The following is a 14911-nucleotide window of genomic DNA, read 5'->3' on the forward strand; positions in this document are numbered from 1 at the left end:
TGAAGCTCCTTCTTTATTCACTATTTGAATTATAACTTAGAACGGATTCTTCACAAAGATTATCCCTGCCTTTTATACTGGATGAAATAGTTTACAATATTTGATCTTATACTTATTCAGCATATTTGGTGTGAACGCTCTGGGTGGCATGATGTTTATGTTTATATTATCGGGAACGGTCCGGGTGGCGTGAACGTTGATACAGCGTGTGAATGTTTATGTTTCGCAGATTGATATTCTGATGACTCGCATTTTGTTTATTGCGAGTGGCTGACTGCTGTTGCGCTAACTCGTGAGTATACCATTTCGAGCTTCTAAATCAGCTTCTAAATCAGCATCCTTGACTACAATTACATAAATTTTTAGTAGCAAGACGTACATGATAGAGACGTTATATGAGCCCGAATTATTGACCTTTGGGGATAATAGAGTAAAACCATCTTCCAAGACCATCCCTCCATTGATTTTTCCAACTTATAAATGCCTATTTGTCCGAAAAATGGAGAATAATTCGTGATACGCATCAACTGATATTGTGAGCTAACGCCGAGTTGTAGGCAAACAGTTTGCTCATTGCGTCGGGGAGGGAACCAAGTGGTTAGTGCAATCGAAAAAACATAGCCATTTTAATCGTCAAATAGTTCAACTTTTTTACTATTTTTGCTGTTCGTGTTTCAAGCAAAAATTGCTGATAAATTTACTCTCTAATAGTATATAACATGTAGCAATAACGATTTTGAGTAATATGCGTTTGAAAACTCTTAATGAATCGTTACATTTTTCGTGGGGTGGCTAACCTATATAGAAATCAAAGACATAGTCCTATGTCAAAAAAAATAAGAGTCTAATATTTTACGATAAAGATCAAAACCACAAAATTTCACCAAAATTGAAGAATCACTTTATTGGGTTGCCATGGAATGACTGAGTATTGAAAAATAAGAGTCATTTTTCCAAATACGCACACATCAAAGGTTTCACGTAGAAATTTGGATCGTTTTTCGGTCGGAAGAAATAGATCGACCAATTTCAGTAAATTTCAACAGCTGGTCCTCTTAAACTCGCTTGTCTCGCAAGGTTTTCCACGTCAATGAATCCGCACGCCTCGTTCGATACTTGGAACATCCCGTTAAAGAGCGGCTTCACAGTAAACACCACCAACCTCTTTGACACCCCATATCGCATCGATACCTAGGTTTCAGAGGAATCTGTGATTTTGGGATCTTCAGATAGGCTGTCCGTGTGGTCAAACTGTTCCTCCATCCTGACCATTTCTTTTTGGTAGAACTCCCGCATCGCCTTCATCTCTTCCAGATGACGACATTTTCCCTCCCGAGCTCGTTCTAACAAAAGCGTTCTCTTAGATGACTCGCTCCAATTCCAACTTTTCCATCCACCAACTCATCCATTGTTTACTGTGTCTGACTTCGTACCAGAACGAGTAGAGCTTTGCTTCGGAGGCTGCAAGCCACAGGTATTTTTTCGCCAAGTCTTGATAAGCCGTATCCGAGCATCGGTAGTGAAATCATCTACATCAATCGCATCAATCGCAAACGACCATTTCTTCAGTAAGCGTATAATTCAACTCCTAACTTTCCACGTGATTAAAGGTAGGATGCTTCTTCTTCTTGGATGGCACTAACGTTCCAGTGGAACTTTTGCCTTCTCAACGTAGCATTACTTGCGTCATTCTTGTTAGTAGTACTTGGTAGAGATTTCTATGCCGAAAAACACACCTTAAATGTATTCTGAAGTGGCAAGCTCCAGTATACGCGTGATCACTCGGCCACAGGAGCACTATAGGTAGGGGCGTCGTAACCAAATTACGTAACGCGATAAAGGGGGGGGGACGGGGGTCGAGGTTGCGTTACTTTCTGTGTATTAGAGATAGGAAATTGAGTTACGTAGGAGGGTATATGGGGTCCAAAATTCGGTTTTTTAGCGTTACGTAATTTGTGCACGACGCCTAGGATGCAACTGACTCATTATTTTTTTGGGTTTATTATGGATGCGAAACGAATTTTGAAGCAGTCTTTTTAGTATCAGCTCAAACAATTAACAATACAAGTTTGCAGTTTATTTTCCTGTATTTTTTCATTCGCAAAGCAGTTTTTTTAAACCTTGTGCTTGAACCTTTCTATATTCTGTGATCTCTATCTTTTGTTTTTCTGATTATAACTTTTCGTTTCCTTCATTTTTTTTCTAATTTCCTTTAACTCTGCTTTGCACCAATAATGTATATAAAACAAATTGATTCATAATTATTTTTTTCTTTTTCATTTCAGGTGTGCTTCTGGATATCACCTGACAGGTGAAGAATCTATTTATTTTTTCTATAATTCTTTTCGTTACCTCTTTGATTATTTAGTCAATTATTCAGTCGGTGTTAACAATTTTCTTTACCAAAATCATTTACTCACTTGGCGTTAGAACATTATTTTAATTTACCAATGCATCTACTGAACCAGAAAGGAAGACGATCTGCAACAGTTATTGATTAATAATTAATTATTGTTCAATGTCTATTCGAATGTACAGAAGTTCCTGAAATTTGTTAAGAATGATACAGTAGTTTCTTCCTTTGAGGTTTTTTTTCCGAAATATTTGAATGGTTTTCTAAGCTTCCGACAAGCTTGTGTTCACTTTTATCAGCTCAACTCTGCTTTTTTTTCACAACCTGTCCAAAACATTTGTTCATCGATCACAGTTTATCTCAACAGAATTATTTTATTGATATAACAAATATGGCTTAGTAAACGAATCAATCTCAATTTAAGTATGTTCAAATTGATAATATAATTCAATTGTTTTCCATCATTTCAATTCGAGTTTTACATCTCTCTTGCCAGCTGTTATCATAGACTTTCGGCAAGCTAACTCGTGTTTCTGCCTAGGCTCATAAGCCAAAACTGAGAATTAACCCTCGTCATCATTCTAAGTGAGAAGATGTCACTCAACCTGAACCGCACCTGTGTCACTCCCATCCGATCCATCTTAAAATTCCTAATAGTCCAGTCGGCTCTCCCTAGTGATTAGCGTCGACATTGCTTATCACTCGAATCGCAGTAGATGTTTTGGATTCGAATTCTGTTTAGATGGTTGGGTTCTATTGGCAAAGAAAACTTAACCGACTAGCACTGGTTCACACGTACCAGCGTGGCAAGGTGGTGCAACTAGACACTTCAAAAATACTCGGAATACTCCTTTAAAATACCGAAGTATGTACCTCAATAACGTTCGTGCAATTGAAGAAGATAGAGTGGAGTCGAAATAGTCGATTCGAGAATGATTGACATGACCGCTGTGTTTTTTTCAATATCATGCTGAGTCGCCTTAATTTCGGGAAGGTTTTTTGTTAGCGATCATTTTTCGGACACAGTAGCATTCTCGCTTTCAAGACAGCGTAAAAATCCAGCCAATTGTAGATGTTTGCTATTCTTCCACTCTCCTCTGACAACAACGAACTTGTCCATCTTGACAACCATGGCGTGAAAAACAACAGATTGATGCAAATTGCCTTCATATGTTTGCAGAGAACGAGGAAATGATTTGCTCATATCGAGTATTACAAGTCTGCTGCATAACCCAATAGACGAATTTCATGCCAACTCGACTGGCCGTTGGCAGCACCATCTCAGATAGCATTGAAACATTTTGGGTGTAAAAACATGGGTCATTTAAGCAACTTTGCATACTTGAAATATTCGAAAAATAATTAGACTACTTTTTGGAAAAAGCCATTTTTTTTCTTAATTTTTTACAGAAATTTATAACTTAAAAACTATGATACCTACAAAATTCTTGTCAAAGGATGAAATGTAGGAAATAATTTAAATTTTCACAAAAAAACACCAGAAACTTTTTGGAAAAAAATTTCGCTGACAAAAAAGTTATTTTAAAAATTAAAATTGATTTTTCCCAAACGTATTTTATTTAAATTCCCATAAAAATATATATGAATAGCCCTTACAATTTCCAACAAGTCGACCATACATCGGAAAATGGGCACTTCTACAGGGAAAAAGTTTTTCGACCAATAACTTTTCCATGTTTTTTTGAAAAAAATACAACTCATCCTAATTTTGTTTAATATCAAGATAGCATGTAAATTGCGAAAATTTATACATAAAAATACATATACATAAAAATACAATTAATAATACAATTGATACAATTACAATACAATTAATACAATTCTTTCAAAGAAAAAAAAATGAAAAGTTGTTGTTCGTACAACTCTTTCCATGTAAATGTACCCATCGTCCGATGTATGGAAAACTTGTTGGAAGTTTTAATGGTTATTTATATCTATTTTGAATGAAAACCTAAATAATTTCCTACATTTCATTATCTGACCAACTTTTTGTAGATCTTATAGTTTTTAGGTAAAGATTTTCCGAAAAAAAACTTGAAAGAACTCAAAAATTTAACTCAAAAATTAAAAAAAAAATACAAAAATCTATCTGACCTACAACATTTAAGTCCAAGAAAGGAATTTATAGGAAATTATGTTGGTTTTCATTAAATTATCAAAGATTTTTTTGGAAAAAAAATTCATTGGAAAAAAATATTTTGAAAATTAAAATTAAGTTTCCTCGAAAACATATGCTTTTAAAATTCTGAAAGAAATAAATATTAATAGCCCTTAAAATTTACAACAAGTTTTCCATACATCGGACGATGGGCACATTTATATGAAAAAAGTTTTTCGAATGACAACTTTTTAATTTTTTTTTTCTTTGAAAAAATATTATTAATGTTTAATTCGTTACATTTTTATATATAAATTACCGCAATTTACATGCTCTGCTAACTTTTGTTTATTTAGAAACATGTCAAGAACATGTCAAACGTGAGGATTTAGACACAAAAATGTTACGAGCGAAACATTTTTTAGGAGTCTTCATTTTTTTAGGAGTCTTCAAACAAAAATGACTTATATTGCAAAAACTGTAAAAGATAGAAAGGGCAATATATATATATATATATATATATATATATATATATATATATATATATATATATATATATATATATATATATATATATTTAAAAAAATACGTTTTCGAGAAAAAATGTATTTTTAAAATAACCTTATTGTTAGCGAAATTTTTTTCCAAAAAAATTTTGGTATTTTTTCGTGAAAACTAAAACAATTTCCTTCATTTCATTCTTTGACAAGAATTTTGTAGATATCATAGTTATTAATTTATAAAATTTAGTAAAAAATTAAGAAAATACAATTGTCTTTTCCCAAAAAGTACTCTAATTCTTTTTCGAATATTTCAAGTATGCAAAGTTGCTTGAATGACCCATGTCTCCACACCCACAACGTTTCACTACTATCTGAGATGGTGCTGCCAACTCCTAAGACGAGTTGGCATGAAATTCGTCAATTGTTAAAATGATATCACCGATCAACACAAAACAAGTCTTGTTATTTCTTAAAGTAAATTACAAGCATTTTTTCTTAAATCTGATTCGAGTAATACTTCTGGCTTTGAATCGTTTCCACCGCCCTAAACCTTTTTATGTATTTTGAGTAGTAAGTAAGAGAGAGAATCGCTTCAGATTCCAAATGACGATTCCTATCAATTATATGCTTTTTCATCTTCAAATTCGGATTTTGCCAGGGAATAATGACATTTTTGTTCGAACATTGAAATGTTCACACCGTGTCTAGTATCATTTCGGTTTTTTTTCATTGATAAAATATAACCATGTGATCATCATATTACAGGTCCCTTCATAGTTTTACTTGCCCTTCCTTTTCTAATTTTACGAATCAAAACAACCCCTTGTTTTTTATGCTTTATTTACATCCGTTTAGTCGATTTAGTTGATTTTCGAAGGTGCGATACAGAATAATTAAAATGCATCACATTATTATACTGCCGCAACATTCCAAACGCTTCACTTTATTTCAGAAAGTCGAATAATTTTATCAACCATAGTGTGCAGTAACACATCGTGAGGGCGCGAGTATGTTCACAAAATGATGTTCCATTTTGATACGCTCGAGGACGGTACATATACAAAATATTGTTCGCTTTGGTACCTACACGTGCACAATGTTCTATCCTGTTAAGTCCTATATTGGGCGTAACATGTTATCGAACCGTATGTCGGCTCTCATTTTGCCTCTTTCCGCGCGAGCTTTTGCGCCCGAGAAATTGAATAAAAAGCGTATGTTAATGTCACTTGTCACAGGGACTAAGTAGCAGCAGCAGCCGAGCAATATTGCCATCATCGAGATGGAAGGCTCCGAGGACTGCTTGTCTGGTTATTATGGTACTTCTATGCTATCTGTGCTTCGTCGAACACTTTCATTCTACAAACACTTTATTAGATCCAGCACCGAATCAGTGTGTCAAAAATACACTCGGAAACCATCGTTTCCATATTCAAATCAACATATGGCGGAAATTGCATGCGATTCTTTGGTGGTTCAACCATTTTTCAATATTCCAACCGTGAACTTGTGTCACAATCACATGCGGCTTCGTACATGTATACAACATAAAGATTCTGATTTGACTGACTTCTTCCAACTCCTTGCGCTAGTAGAGATCACTTTCTTACGTGGTTCCATTACACAGTGACGAACATTGTAAAGGTAACCCGAATTGAATTGAATTGAATTGAATTGAATAAAACATTTCTCCAAAACAAAATTTCGATTTTGTTACTGATTACCGGAGTGTGTTGAAAGTTGCATTTTCCATCCATCGTTTGTATATTTTATCTTGGTATGGAATTATATTGATAATATTATTGTTTCCATGAGCTAGGATTAATTACGAATTCAACCCTTTTATGTCGTATTAAATTTGGAAATGAGTGTCGTATTTGTTGTTATTATTTTTTATTGAAGTAGCAGTAATACATAATTAAGATTATGAAAGATAAATGAGATTTATTTAGTTTTTGTTAACTATTGAGATTTACCGATGTGATGTTTTTTTATATAAAAAAAATATATTTCACATTTCTTCTTCGTGTGATATCTTTAGAAACAACTTTCAGTAACAATGCTTCTCTCAGTTTCGCAGTACACTTGATTCGTTAACTTTCTTTTTGCCATTTTGTACATTATTTGTATACAATTCAAAAAGTAGTCGGAACTTTTTCCAAGTTACAGTTCATTCTTTCCGATTTTTTATGCACCAGATTCGACGGACTTTTTATCATTATCAGGGTTTATAGTGAGTACTGTTAAGGTACACCGGGACAAGTTGAACTACGGGGTAAGTATAAACAGAAGCTATAACTATAGGGATAATTTAGTGTAGAGGATTTGAAAAATAAACTGAAAAATCTTTTTCCGTTTAGCTCTGAGCATTTACACTCACCCCATGTTTTTTCAACCCTTCTTCTTCTTTTTCTTCCTCTTCTTCTTTAATGGCACTAACGTTTCTAGTGGAACTTCGCCGTCTCATTTCTTAATATTTCTTGCGTCATTTTTATTGGTACTTAATTGAGATTTATATGACAAACAACACGCCTTGAATGAATTCTAAGTGGCAAGCTATAGAATACACATGACCATAGTCAAATCGGAAGAAATTTCTTTGATGAAAAATCCTCCGACCACAACGGGAATCGAACCCGTGACCCCGGCATGATAATGTGTGACATGCGCCGGACATTATTTACCAGTGATTTCTATATCAATGAATGATGATAAATTAAAAAAATAAATAACATTCATATTTCGTTCCTCAGTATCTAAGTACGTAATTTATGAATACATAGATACATAGGCAGACAAGTCAAAGCTTTTCAACTAGGGGTCGTTCAAATATTGCCTAGCGCAAATTCTCTTCTTTTTTTTTACTCCCTCTTCCCTACATAACTTGTAACAAATGTACATTTTCATTTCTGAACCAGATCCAAGGCATCCTCTTCTTCCTTCCTGAGTGCGTAATATTTGGGTAATTGAATTATTCTATGAACCACATTAGTGGCCGTTTTGAGCAGCTCTACCCTGACATGAAAACGTCTAACTGATGAGCTACCTAAACCAGGCCTTTTTGATAAAATTCTCCCCTAACGATAAAAATTCCATCTCCAAAGCTGAAGGTCCAAATACTAATGTGGAAGCTAATGCCACGGGTTTCACTATTTAAGGAGAACTTCTCTAATAAAAAGGAATCCAACTTGAATAGAATTTCTTCTATTTACGACTTACGGAATTTTTCAACTCATAACTTTTAAGGCGGCAGTTTGATGGTTTGAGGAGATTTTTTTCAAAACGGCCTGGTTCAGAGAGCTTTTCATCAACACCAATGTACAGGCAGAAGTGCAATGAAGTACTTCAGAATCATTTACTTCTGTTTTTGCATCAAAAACACCGTGATAATTGAACTATCAAGAACTTATGAGGAATGATCGTACGAATAGTAGATGCAGCTTACAAGCAGTATGAATTAAATATTTGAAAAGCTTAAGCGAGCAGTATCCTCCGCGTAGAACGAGATACACACTACAACATGGCGCAACTTGGTCAAAACCACCCAGAATTGGTTATTTGAACTGATTGAGAACTAAAGATGACCTACGAATTGGAAACCTATTGCAATTCATGTGAAATTGACGTTAATTTTTCAAAGGAGTAAGAGTTTTTCCATCTGGTTCTATAGTTATGAAACACTGGAATTCTAGTTTTTTTTATTGTTTCGCGCCTATACACAACAATAAAGTTCAAATGATCAGTTTTTTAAATGAAGATAGTTATTATATCCTACACTATGTACTTCAATTCAACCGACTTTTTATATATCTCTGGAAACTCAGAAAAAAGTGGTTCTATAGTTGTGAAACGCAGTGTACTACAGTTGCAAAAAAAATGAATTTTGTTTTTGTGATTATTGATTGTATTTGTTTTTTTTACAGTTTAGATGCTCTCGGGACCAAGGGCACTATATTTTTTATATTTTTTCTTGAAAGCTGAGAATTTTTACATAATACTTCAAAAAATCAGAGATGCGTTCTTTTCCTTTTCTAAATTATGATTTTTCAAAGTTAACGGATGGTCCGAATAATCAATGATTTCCCCTTTTTTAATCGGTATATTAAATTTTTAAAAAAATTATACTTGCGAAGAAATTGATTTGAATTGAAGTTGATTTTATTTCGTAATTATTGATTACATTTGCTTTTTATAGTATAAAGTAGTGCTGGGCAAAGGTGGCACCTAACTGTTGTCACTCAATAATTCTTGAAATAAAAGCATATAAAATTCAGCTTGCTTACCAAATAAATCTACAAGAATTTTTCGAAGCCTCTGTCGGGCCATTTCCAGCATTTCTGGGGTGCATTCCTTCAAATTAGTTTTCTTCTTGTGGGTCCCGTTTAATTTTGGTCTTGTTTATATGTGTGAATATGCTCGTTTGTCTCAAAAAGGCCAATGCGCACTTTTGCCCCGTGCGCACCATTACCCGTACTACTCTACATGGTCTCGGTACCAAGGGCACTATATTTTTTTTATATTTTTTATTAATCTAAGTTTTTTACATAATACATAATACAAAAAGTAGGCAATTTTCATTGCTTATGTTCAGCTCATCAAAACAAGCTATGTACATTGAATTTACCAGTTGCAGGTAGTACACGGCATGGCGTAAATTAGAAAGCCTTGATAGCGTAGAGCGTTTAGCGTTACGAGGGTCACTATTTATATTTCGGGAATAGGAACAAAAACAAATAGTTAAGCTGCGAATATATTTTTATTGTTTCTCAAAGTACTCGCCACGATGATCGATACACTTTTGCATGCGCTTAAACCAATTTTCAAAGCATTTATTCCGACACGCGCCTTTTTTTTGAGCGATTGTCAAATTATGTGGGAACCAACGTGAACATAATTTTCGCACAACTAAGTGTTCATGTAAAATCGCATATATGCTGGTGGAACTAATGCTTAGGGATGCCTCAATCTCACAATAGGTTACATGACGATCTTGCTTAATCATTTCGTGCATCGATGTTTTCTGGCACTACAGTCGATTTTGGACGACCTTCACGAAACTCGTCGGACAGCGAACTACGACCACGATTGAATTCACTATACCAGAGATACACAGTGGTTTTTGATGGAGCTTCATCGCCAATAGTCAAATTAAGTTGATTGACGCACTCTTGTTGTGATAATCCACGTCGAAAGTCGTAAAAAATCATCGCACGAAAATGTTCACGATTCAGTTAAATTTTTTTGCCGAGACCAAACTTTCAACTAAATATAAAATAAACAAATAGCGTCCGTATGACAAAATGTTCTGAGTACGTATATCGTCAAAAATGTCAAACTTTACGATGGAACCGTCAGATGGACTCACATGACATCAGTGTTGCCAATTCCCGAAATATAAATAGTGACCCTCGTATCAATACAAGATTATATTCGTTTTCCGCTTGTGAGTTATTTTCATCCATTACCTATATAATTGGGAGTGTATGTCATTTTCAGGCAATTTCGGTAGATTCGCAAATTCGAAAATCGAAGATCAGGTCAGGATCATGTAGAAGTCGGTTGAGGATCACCATTTTTGAAGGTGTCGAAAAAATGTTGTTCCGATTTGGCCTCTGTTTTCCTCTTTTTTTAGCATTCATGGCCATACCGACCAGTATGAAACATAGTTTTCAGAGTTATCGTATACATTTCATTCCCGAAGTCCCCAAAAAACGAGAACTTCATCTGCAATTAAGGGATCGGCTCAGAGTCACCTTCTCCTACATAGAACAATTCCATGCCAAATCAGCCGGCCGCTAAGTAATTATTTATCTCATGAGAACTATTGGTCTTAGGATGAAACTATATATAAGTTTTTCATGTTGAATCACACGTAGATTCATTTTTTCATGTTACTTTTCTTAAATGGTTACGATTTCACGAGGCATTGCAATTTTTTTATATCTGTATTATAGTGACATTCAACACTTTTGGCTGGTTCGTCTCTTTATTTCCATTTTTTGATACCACTCTACACCAAACTTTGTTATATTGGTAGAATTTTCCAATAAAAATATTCAAAGCAGGAACGATGTTTTGAAATACAAATATTTTTAATATTACCATCAATTTTTGAATAAAAATGTTTAACGGTGCATTTAAAATATTATTATTCTCAAATAGTTAATTGATTTTCCAGCAACTTTGTCGAACATCAAACAAAATCTGGAAAATCAAAAACACTGATTTTCCAGCAACTCTGTCGAACATCATATTTTAATCAGACATCTGGATTACGTTTTTTTGAAAGGAAGGTCAATTATTTTGAATACGCCCTTGTGACTTCTAAATTGATTGATCGAGACTTTCGCGGGATCGGATACCAATTTAAACAACACGCGTAATGAAAAACTGGTGTATTTTCTACACCCTGTCTACTTATATAGTGAAACAATCACGGAATTCAACTCTATCATCTATAGTCCTGACCATCAAAAGGGTTATAGTAAGGCAGAACAATTATGTATTTAATTTGAACAAATTTGAATATGGTAATGAAAGTTGTAATTTTGGCTTGTTTGCATAATAAGTACTAAAGGGCGAACACGAAATTATTGCGACACATTCAACAGGGCATAACTTTTTTACCATTGGGTAAAAATCAACCAAATTTTGCACACTTTCTCATTGACATTGACCAACGCGAGTCGAGAGAACAAATTCTTTCCAAACACCTGGAATTTCCTGACCTGTCGCACCGCCAGTTGGGAAAAAAATGTTGAACATTCACCATTCAGCCGTCTCCAGAGTGTTGAAGCGGTTCCAGGAGCGGTTGACGTTGGACCACGGCAAAGGAGCTGGAAGAAAACCGCGACCGGAGAACAAAAAGACGGAGGGAAAGGTGAAGCGGATGATTGAAGCAAATCCCAACGCTGTGATTTGGCTAAAAAGATCGGCATGTCGCAGAGCTACGTCCAGAATGCAAAGAAGAGAGCTGGACTACATACATACAAGGTACAGAACTTCCCAAACCGCGATGAGCGGCAACAATCGACGGCTAAAACTCGGGCACGGAAGCACTACGAGAAGATGCTGACAAAATGTGGCTGCTGTGTGATGGACGACGAAACGTATATAAAAGCCGATTTTAAGCAAATTCCGGGGTTGGAGTTTTTCACCGGCAAGAGCAAGTTCGATGTGGACGACAAATTTAAGAAGAAGAAAATGTCGAAGTTCGCCTCCAAATATCTCGTTTGGCAGGCCATCTGCTCTTGCGGACTAAGTAAATGGCGAGATCTTCAAATCTGAGTGCTTCGAGAAGCACCTTTTGCCGTTCTTGCAGCAACACGACGAAGCTCCGCTATTTTGGCCAAATTTGGCATCATGCCACTATTCTAAAAGTTTCCTGAAGTGGTATGAGACCAATTCTGTCCATTTTGTTCCAAAGGACATGAACCCGCCAAACTGTCCGGAGCTGCGCCCGGTGGAGCAGTACTGGGCAATAATGAAGCGGGAACTTCGGAAGAGCAAGAAGACAGTCAAAGATGAGAAGGACATGTTAAGAAAATGGAGAAAAAAAAACTGAGAAACTGGTACCGGATGACACTGTAAAGACTTTGATGGAGGGCATCAAGCGGAAATGTGTTCAATTTTACACTCAAGGCTCCATTGATTAAATTTTCTTCTGATTTTTGAAGTAAATATATGTATAAAACTACCCTAAAATTTTTGTTTGATTCTAAACATTATAAGAAAATTGGCATGACATTTTCGGTGTCGCAATAATTTTGTGTTCGCCCTTTACATTCGCTGAGATGTCCCGAAACAATGAATATAATAAAAACAATCGTTTTTGGGCAAAACTGTATTTATTCCTCAACATAGTTTCCTTCGAGGGCAATACACTTCGTATAGCGAGTTTCCAACATTTCAATTCCCTTTCTGTAGTACTTCGAAATACGCCTCAGTTTCAGCAATGACTTCCTCATTCGATGTGAATCCCTTTCCCTGGAACCAATTTCTGAGGTTTGGGAACTGTGTGGGACGTGAATGTTATCCTCCTATTACATCCAATGTATTTCACTTGCAATGCGTTGCGTTGTCCCTTTTATACACACCGTGCCTATGCGATGCAGCCCTGCCGCCCATATTTCGTCGGCTATAAGGTTTGCTCCAACCCTGCATCACCCAACCTAATTACGCAGCACGAGATTTCGTCTCCCTCGGCATTCTGGCAGCGGTAAAGGCAAGACGTGTGCTCTGCGAATAAAGGATAAAACATCTCCGAAATGGCTGGATTTTTGGTGGCTAAAATCACACAGGAACATATAGTAGTCGCCGAGGGCCAAGTCTGGAGAATATGGTGAGTGAGCAACCAATTGGAATCGTGATTGGTGATGGTACAGAACCATTTCTTCGTTAAATGGGTCCGTTTTTTTCTTTATTTCATCGTTCAGTTCGCATAATACTCTCCGGTAATTGTTTTTCCCTTCTGCATGTAACCGTTGAAGCCATGCGCCATGCCATGAGCATCCGAAAAAAACACTCTGCAGGCTGCCTATTGGACTAAGGAATATGGTAATGGATCCATGTTTCATCTATTGTCACAAAACGTCGACAGAAGTCTACTCGATTACGCTTCAACAACACCAAACCGGCTGTTGGATCATCAACACGCCGCTGTTTTTGGTCGACGGTCAGCAAACGCCGCACCCATCGCGCGGATAACTTTTTCATGTCAAAATGTCCTACGGAAAATTTAGTGGTTCTATACTTGTAGTAGTAGGTATAGTCAGCCACTAGCATCTATTTACGCTAATTACAATTCTATGCTTCTCTAGACCTTTTTGGTTGCAAAAAAAATCATAACGTATTTCGGTGTTGCCATGAAAGTATAATTTGAGTACGGATAAAACTTTCGTACCTAATTACGCGCTGAATTATTCATTCGCCGGTCACTGTAGGTATCCCCGATGTCGCTGGGAGCTGCTTGTGAATTCGAACTGGAACAGCATTGTCGACGAATTGCTAAAGAAAAACGTGATGATGATGTGATGATGCTCTCGTCTTTTCACTACGCTGTCGTTACTTTAGACCCCCTGATGCGATATGTTTGTGATAGTCGCATCCAAAAATAATTATGGAACAGCTCTCATTTGAATCTTCCATTTACATATGATTACGCTATGCAGCACTATTTTTCGGCGGCAAACTTTACAGGAACAGATGATTTTTTAACATAATTTAATTGTTCACCAGAAAACCCAAAAAAGTTTTGCAATTCCATCATATTTTTCGCTTACATCAAAACTTCGAATGTAGAAATATTGCTTTGATTACACTGCTGCTAAAAAGAAATTTGATTGAGGATTCATGAATGAATAGCGGAAAATAGGATGGATTTCTTTTGAACACGAACTGCGCTGTCGTAGATTTAACAAAAAAAATCGCGTTCACATTTTTTCCCCAGTCAATGTGTCTTATGGGATTGTATACCATGTTTATTAATTCAGAAGAATTCAATCCATTGGTGACAGGAACTTTGATGTGCAAGAAATCAGTATCGTTGGGATTCTGGATTTCATTCCACTTGCAATCAAACGATATTGGATTCGAGTGAAATAAGAGATCATGTTGGCTTAGCAAGAGGTATAGAAACATGTGTAGCTTCCCAAGTGTTCAAAACTTTCATATTGAAGCAGTCGCAAAGATTGTATATCAGAGATGAGCGGTTATCATCGTACTGCTCCCTCCAGGCGGTTTCGGAAGAGTAGAGATCTCGCAAGATCAACTTTGGCTCATGGAGGAGTGATCACATGTCAACTCGGAAGTTAAAAGAAACTGACAATGCAAAAGTCTATGCCTACGATGTTTGCATGACAAGCAACAGTTCCGATCCCTCCAATAGCCATGTTTCGGACAGATCAAAAACATCAGGATTGAAGTAATGAATGGTCACAA

The 14911-nt window shown here is 36.0% G+C and overlaps 1 protein-coding gene across 1 annotated transcript in view; it reads left to right on the top strand.

Moving 5' to 3' along the window:
- LOC129769405 (spidroin-2-like) overlaps positions 1 to 14911 on the top strand; it is a 241402-nt gene that overhangs the window by 8443 nt on the left and 218048 nt on the right. Inside the window, exon 2 of the mRNA XM_055771671.1 lies at positions 2286 to 2311. The gene's annotated coding sequence lies outside the window, so the exon portion shown is untranslated. The remainder of the gene's footprint in view (positions 1 to 2285; positions 2312 to 14911) is intronic.

The sequence above is a fragment of the Toxorhynchites rutilus genome, chromosome 2, assembly GCF_029784135.1.
Source record: "Toxorhynchites rutilus septentrionalis strain SRP chromosome 2, ASM2978413v1, whole genome shotgun sequence".
NCBI classification, from domain to species: domain Eukaryota; kingdom Metazoa; phylum Arthropoda; class Insecta; order Diptera; family Culicidae; genus Toxorhynchites; species Toxorhynchites rutilus.